The sequence below is a fragment of the Pyxicephalus adspersus genome, chromosome 11, assembly GCF_032062135.1.
Source record: "Pyxicephalus adspersus chromosome 11, UCB_Pads_2.0, whole genome shotgun sequence".
Lineage (NCBI taxonomy): Eukaryota > Metazoa > Chordata > Amphibia > Anura > Pyxicephalidae > Pyxicephalus > Pyxicephalus adspersus.
Window position 1 is genome coordinate 46,611,831 of NC_092868.1, and position 8,451 is coordinate 46,620,281.

Below are 8,451 nucleotides of genomic sequence, written 5' to 3' on the forward strand. Positions count from 1 at the left end.
TGTTGGGGCTCCAGGAAGACCTTGTAGCCACCCTATAGCTGTAAATGCAATATTTTGAACTTCCAAACAATTATATTGTTGGAGAGAGGAACATTAGAGAAAAATGGGGCAGCCACAATTGAAATATAATAGGATGCTGAATGAATTTATATATTACCTATTTATATTATTTTTACATTCTAACCATTACCCACTTTAGACAAAGTAAAACAATTTCAATTTTTTGGACATACACTTTAAGACTTATTCATGGCCTCCCACTATCCCTCCTCCAACCTTCAACACGGATCTCTGCTATTAAAAATAAATCAATCGTCTAAATGCCATTTTTACTCATGGTCATGTTTTTTTTTAAAGGAGACGGTTTTCTTCTTTGGGTGTCCATCACTACTTGCATGACATTGACACTTCCTATGCAGGGAGTCTGCAGGAAGGGAACTGTAGGGGCGGCCAACCTAGGCACATCTAAAGTAATGGATTAGCAGTCCTCTGTACCCAAAAACAATGCTGGCAAGAAATCCAAACAGTGGACTTCAGTAAGTAAAATGTTACTGGCAAGGTAAGAAAAAGGTTAGAAGGGATGGCAGAGAGTACTGGGATCTTCGCTGCATTGTGCAGAGCAAGGAAATGATTGTAGTGAATGAGCCCCCCATCTGTCCACATACAGATTGTTCCATCACTGACTACAGCAAAATTTTCCAGGGACATCAGCAGTAGTGTCAGCTTTGATAAAAGAATTTTCCTGAGCACGCAGCATGAAAACACAACGACCTAGCAATCCAGCTTGTAGTTCTATATAGCTGTCTCTTCATGTCAGTAGGAGGTGAGAACCTCTGCTGTCTACCACTTCGGACTTCATCCTTCCAGTGGATTTTTCCATTCTATGTCTATTAGAAGGAATGTAGACAAAGTTCAGACAGGGCTGACATACTGGAAAAACAAGGATGATTGATATACATACACATACATATTCATAGGTTCATCCTCCCTGTAATCTGCAGTGCTGAATGGCGTATTCAATGCAAAGTCTATTGGTGTCACAAAGCACAAAAGATCAATCAAAATTTAGGCACATTAGAAGGCTTTTATATCTAAATATCTATACCTTCAGAAAATAGAAGTCTCATCATAAAAATTTTTTTTAGTGATTGAATGTGTGCATTTACTAGATCATTTCCACTGTGATAACCGGGTCTCTTGAAGAGAACCATATACTAAAATAATAGGTAAAAGAACAGGAAATTGAGTATTTTAAATATTTCTTATTTAATTTCAATGTGCCGTTGACCTTGCTAAAACATTTACCTACTCCACATTCTTCATTCTCTTCTAGCCAAGGCATAGCAGTCTCTTTTTTGGGAGTGCTTAACGCACTGTTTGTCAACCAGGATTCCACCAGGAGATTGCTAGGGGTTCCTTGAGCTATGAGCAGTTTGAGCCCCTTAGGTCACTTACCATTGACATGAAATATCTACCAGGGTAACTGTTAAATTTCTTCCTTCTGGACAACAATACAGGAGCCATTCAACCCATTGATCACCAGGGCAATGTACCATGAATATGAATATTAAGTAGTTGGGGTTCTGCTTATTACAGAGACCTACACTTCAGATCACAATGGGATGGTGTTATGTCACAGATACAAAATGTTACAATTTATAGGAATATGGTCACATTTATTTTGAGGTGGTCAAAGAGATAACGCAAAAGGAAAAAGTGCAATACTGAACTATATATACTATACTATAGAAGAAACTAAGCTGCAAAAATAGGTTGCAATTCCAAGGAGTTCCATCTGTTCTGGTGTTACACCTTGGCTAATGATTACAGACATGTTGATTATATCTACAGATTAGGTGTGGAGGTATGTTTTATATTCCACAAGAAATAGGACAATGGTCAGTGCTTGACCTTTGCTATGCAATGTACTATGAACTGGACACATTATAAATATTGGCAGGGGTTCTCTAAGACCTAAAGGTTATTTAAAGGGCTCCCACAATTGAAAAAAAGACTTTGCCAAAGTTCCAGGAAATAGGGAATACTAAGCATGGTACAGACAGCTTTAAATCTTCCCAATGGCCAGCAATGCAGGAGCCATTCATTTTACTGACTTCTATTGTGAGCTGTGGATATAGTAATTATAGCAGGGGTTCCCTGAGGACCTGAAAGTTATTTCTAGAGTTCCATGGGAAAAATATTGAGAAACACTGCCTTAGATAAACATACAATCCTGAAATAAGAATGTTTAGTTGAATGAAGGACGATTTCATTTGGGAATACTCTTATGGAGTTATACGCACTCATTGGAGCACTTACTGGTTCATCTGGTGCTTTTGTGATTCATTCTACATTGCAAGAATTTTGGTGGTAGAAGGAGTAAAACTAATATTTAGCTTTTTAAGAACCCAGCCCAATTCCTGTGCAGGTATTACTTGCTTATCAGACCATTTGTGTCTCAAAAATTCCTTGGCAGTGTAGTGAATGTGTCAAAATCTTTAGTTTCTGTCCACATTTTCCTTCTGCCTTTGGGCGCATTTGGAGTCCAGCGGGCTATTTTTGAATGTCGTTTTCCAGTAATTGATGCTGATAACTGAAAACTTTCACTGGCATAAGGCAAACAATGTTTTCATTCTGCTTAATTGAACTGATGGTCAGATAAAGAGCGGTGTCAAGAAATTTGCAATTAAAAACTTTAACGCTGCATTAATTCTTTGCTTCGCACCCTTCATCTAAATTTTAATGGCTTTGTATGATTAGCACGTCCAAGCATTTCCACACTATAAATAGGTAACTGGTGAAGTCCTTTGTGCCATGTGTGAGATCACTTAGCAAGCTGATCTGATTTTACTTGACGTTTCACTCATTTTATTAGCAGGCCAAATGAAATGCCACATGCAGTAATGTCACAATGCTCACCACCAGTAAATGGTCTCGTGTCTGCAACTGCTTGGACAAAAGACTAAACGTTTCTGAAGATCTGCTGGAACGGTTCAATTTCAAGAGTAGAAGAAAGAAGAAAATAAGATTTTTGGGACTTTATTCCACAGTAAAGCCGGATGTTTACAATGAGACTGCACACTGAACATTTTATAAAGACAATCCACCCAAATAGTATATTTCAGATTAAGGTACAAGCTGGCGTTAAAGCAACCCCACTAGTAACCCACAAAATACCAAATGGAAGGTTCCTGCAGTAGAAGATGTATTATATACTCAGAGGTGTAGTGGGGCGGGCACAGGTGGGAACACCGTGCCCTCATTTTTTTCGGGAATGGGCACGCGTGCCCACTCTTATTTTGCAAAGAATTCTTTGGTGGTCCGCGGCTCTGGCCATGTCTCCCGGGGACATTGCAGGCTTAGGGCGGTGGGTGGGTTGTCTTTTAGAATACAACCCCCCCACTCTACTATTGCAGGCTCAGACCAGCGATGGGTGAGTGGGCAGGTTCTCGTAACATGACGTCACTCTGGGGGATGTTTCTTCCCCTTTGAGTGACACATAGACAGGGGTGTAGTGGGGCGGGCACGTTACATAACAATGATGCGCATGCACGCTCGCCATGGATAGTACTGTGCCCCCTCTTCTTTTTTTACGACTACACCCCTGATTATACTCACCTCTCCTGATGTGTATCTTGGACCTTTGTTTTCTTAAAACTCTGCAGCTTCCATCAGACTCTTTGGTATCACCAAATGTGACCCCGCTGCAGATTCTAGGTTCATCCCTGGACCCCCTCTATCACTGCACATTTTTGTAGGGAAATAGAGTTAAAAGATGAAACCAGGGAGTATAGCGAGAGACATGACCATCCAACACTACTAGACGCTAACGTGCTTGTTTTGTATGGAAGCCGTGAGCTATATTGGGCTTCTCGCTACTGAAGCCCCCAACATAAACAAGTCATTAGGGTTTGGTGGTAATAATTACAGTAAAGGGACATTTTTTTAGCACTATGTCAATCCCAGAGAGTTGAAAGGAGCATCCATCACCATCAAGAGGAGTTCAAGGAGCATTGTACACTTTGAAACAATCAACACATCATATTTTCACTTTATCCATTGATTTTCTCCAAAATGGCAAATTTGTACCCAAATTTTGTGATTTTTACATGAAATTACAAAGAAATTAATTCATCTGGTTCAACAGAGGAGCCTTATAAATGGGGTCTGAACCTTCATGACCACCAAGAGGAGTTTGAAGACCACTTTACCCTTTTAAAGCATAGTACCATATTTTCACTTTCTTCTTTGAATTTCTACAACATGGCAAAATTTTACCAAAATTTTCCGATTTTTACAGAATATTTCCAAGAAATAAAACACTCTGGTTGAATTTATCCCTACTGTGAAGTGTCAAGAAATAAAGAACAAAGGGGAGCCTTATATATGGGGTCTGAACATCCATAACCACCAGGAGGAGTCCAAAGACCATAGTACCATTTGTAACCATCATTTCACCTTCTCTATTGACTTTCTCCAAAATGGCAAAATTTTACTAGAATTCTGTAAAAAACATTTGTAAAAATGAAACCCCTCAGTTTTGTACATCCATACTCAGAATTCTACAGAAAAATGAAATGGAAGGAACCCGCAGAGAGAGGGTCGGAGCTCAGTGAAGCTGGGTGATCCAGCAAACCTGGAGTTGTTTTTTTTTCAAAGTCATTCGCTACTTTTTAGCAAATGTTTTCAATCCTGGTCCAGATCAATTCCAAGTTTGCTTGATCACCCAGCTTCACCAATAAAAGTGTATTCTCTCCAGCCTTGAAGAACTTTAATAAATCAGGTCATATGTTTTTAAGTGTTCCTGAGGCCACCTACATCCCGTGTCTTCCAGCCATACAAGGTGTATAGAGGTAAAGCTCCCTAAAATCATCAGAGGGACTTGAAATAATTACGCTGAACTGCACAGGACTTGAGTCATAAACCTAACACAACTAGACATGCATCCCCAGGGGTCTAATTCATGCATTTTCACCCAAGATTATTCCAACTTTTACCTGCAATTCACACATTTGAAAAAATGCACAACACACATGAACTATAAGTAAACGTTGATTCTCACATTTTCTAAATAAATCCAATGTCAAAAATGTATATATTTTAGGTAAAACTTGGGTGAATTATGGAAGAAAAATGTAAAAATAGGCCCCTCATTAGTTCAATGAAATTTGAAATCAAAATCACATGGCTAAAACACAAAAACAAATCTATTTCTGAATTGCATCCATAGTAAATCATTTTATGTCTTGGAATTAGTTACCGTTTTACACTCATTTTCACTCTTCTGTCAGCTTTCCCACGGTTACACCACTATAAAACAGAACTTCACACCATTGAAAATATAAAAAGATCTGATAGATGGGGTGATACTTTTATATCAACAACTTGGCATTTTATTATCCTCACAAGACTTTTCGTGCAGCTAATCACAACCCCCAGCACCTCATGTCACAGATGCCGTGATAGAGTCTCTTTAACGTATACTAGCCCGGTACCACTGCAACCCCCCATGTAACAATGACCATTATTCATATTTTAAACATGAAAATGGAGTAAGGTATGTAGCATGCACAAGCTTATAGCGCTGCAAAACAGGTAATTTTACTGTATGATGTTCAAGATATATTTGCTGAACATATGTGCATCACTAGTTTCATAAAATTCTTCCTGTTTTTAGTTTGGTGTGGTGGTGACAGGGTCTCTTTCATGTAAATTCACATGTACATAGATGGCTGAAAGAGACATGAGCAGATCAGCAGCACTGAATGTATTAAAGGCAACCCCCATGGGGACCTGTAATTTATTCATTTGGGTTAAATTCTTTGTTAAGCTGTTACTGCATGAAATAGTAGTTTGTCCTGTGCCGCGCTTCTGTAGAAACAGGGCTATTCCCTTCATTTATCTTCATAACCCATACACAGATTGGGATATTTCCTTTTACCAATCCCCGGCTCCCTTAATGGTCTGCCCGTCTTGTTCATCTCACTATTGCATTCTGGGAAACTTCGTTACCTTCTGCATCTCCAACGTCTAGAAGCCAATCAATCACATTGGAGCGGATAGGGCTAGGCCGGTATCACACATCACCAAGGTTAATGACAGCTGGCTTTTTATAGCATATTTCATGTCCCGCTTTAATGATCTGCCACAAGAATATAATTTCCCTGTTGGTACGGCTGGTTATTTACTAGGTGGAAATGCTGGGACTGAACTGTCAAAGCTTTTTTCCAATATTTAGTGGTACCCATTTTGTGTGCTGTGTTTCCATTAATTATTCCATTTAAGGGGCTTTCCTCTGCCTACCTTCCTCACCAAAGGAGGTTGTATGATGATTGAGAGCGTATTATAATCATTTATGGGATTGCTTGGGGCTACGTGAGCTTCAGACTCTGCAGCCATGATTGGGTAGTACTCCTAGAGATACCGTCTCAATGCTGGGTGCACAAGATTATCAGTTGTCCAAACTTTGGATACAGGAGGTAGGGGCTAAGACCCCCTTACTGCTGTGTCAGTTTGGAATGATTTCTATATTATGGCCTCATAACACCTCACTATTGGTCATTGAGGTGGTCTACCATTGATGGACCAATAATGCTTTACCTGATTTTCTGTGGCTTAGCAGCCTGAATTTGCCTTTGTTGAGATTGCAGTCCTTTCAGTCGAATGTAGGCAAGAATTTGGATTTGGAAAAAATAGAACTGATCTGAAGTTTATTTTGCCAAACAAGGTCCCTCATTTAAGGTTTCATACCTAGCTCCAGGATATCACACCCCGAAGAGGGAATTTAACCCTGAAATATGTTGGATAATATATAAATGCTCAGAAAGTACTGAAGATGGAGGCAGACAGGTAACTAGCATGACTCATTTTCCCACAATACTTCCTAGTTGTCTAACAGGGAACTATAATGGTTTAGGGTTCTAGGTCAGTTGTGTGTGTGTGTGTATATATATATATATATTGAGAGAGAGAAAGAATCTTTTACATTTAAAACTGTTTAGGATTTGCCATAGAGAAAGCACAGCAGGAACTGTTTTCTTTCAGTCTATCTGTCTTTCATTTTGTTTTCTGTATGAGACTTTTCAGAAAGAGAAAGGAAACTTTGCTGCCCTGAACCCTTTTCTTTATAACTGTAAATTTCCACCTATGCTAATGAGCTCCAAAACACCAGACTTCTATCATTAATATGGATAGGAACAGACAGTTAAGCATGTGAAAGGAAGGCTAGGGCTCCACCTGCTGGCTGGATACATAAACGCATAATTACATAGTAAGTCAGGTTGAAAAAAGTCCATCAAGTTCAACCCCTAGGGAAGTAAACATATCCCAGATATAAAACCCTATAAGACATAGTTGGTCCAGAGGAAGCCAAAAAAAACCCTGGTACAATTTGCTCCAACAGGGGAAAAAAATCCTTCCTGATTTCTTGAGGCAATCAGATGTTCCCTGGATCCGCAGTCTCAGTTATCTTTACTTTAAGGCCTTAATCACCAGTTATATTCTGTGCTTCTAAAAATCATCCATTTTTTTCCTAAAAAACAATTTATGGAACTTGCCGAAACTACTTCCTGAGGGAGCCGATTCCACATTTTTACAGACCTTACAGTGAAGAATCCCTTCCTTATCCGGAGCTTAAACTTCTTTTCCTCCAGACACAAAGAGTGCCCTCTTGTCCTTTGTAATGATCTCAAAGTGAATAATTGGGAAGAGAGTTCTCTATATGGACCATTTATATATTTATACAGGGTGATCATATCCCTCCTTATACGTCTCTTCTCAAGGGAGAATAGATTCAGTTCAGATAATCTCTTCTCATAGCTGAGCTCCTCCATTCCTTTTATTAGTTTAGTTGCCCTTCTCTGCACCCTCTCCTATTCCACAATGTCCTTTTTGTGAACTGGTGACCAAAACTGGACTGCATATTCCAGATGTGGTCTGACCAATGCTTTGTACAGGGGCAGGGGCCTGGAATGTAAAATAGTAATATGCAACATTGTATTTTTACTTAGTACCTAAACTCAGAAATGTCACTTTACATAAAAGGGTAGACAACACTTTTATGTAAAGTAAAAATTCTGTTGTTTGTTTTTTTTTAAGTGCAACACCCTTTATTTAAAAAACAAAAAAGGTGCAGCTTTTAATTCTAATTCTAATTCTCGATCGCCTAGAATGAATGGGAGCGCAGAGCCTCCTGGGTGCTCCTTCTGCACATGACCGAGCAAAAAGAAGAATTTGCTGATCTCATGCAAGTTTTTTTCCCATCCTACATCACCCAATCTCGCGCCTGGGTTGGTGACGTATGTTGAAGAACCCAGAAGAAGGGGAAAAGATGGTGGCGCCCAGAGCGCCGGTTACGGGACCAGATGCAAGACACCCACGGATGGATCGGACTGCCCTGCGGGGGTTTTTTTTTTGCAGTTTTTAGTTTAGTTCCTCTTTAAGAAAAAAGCA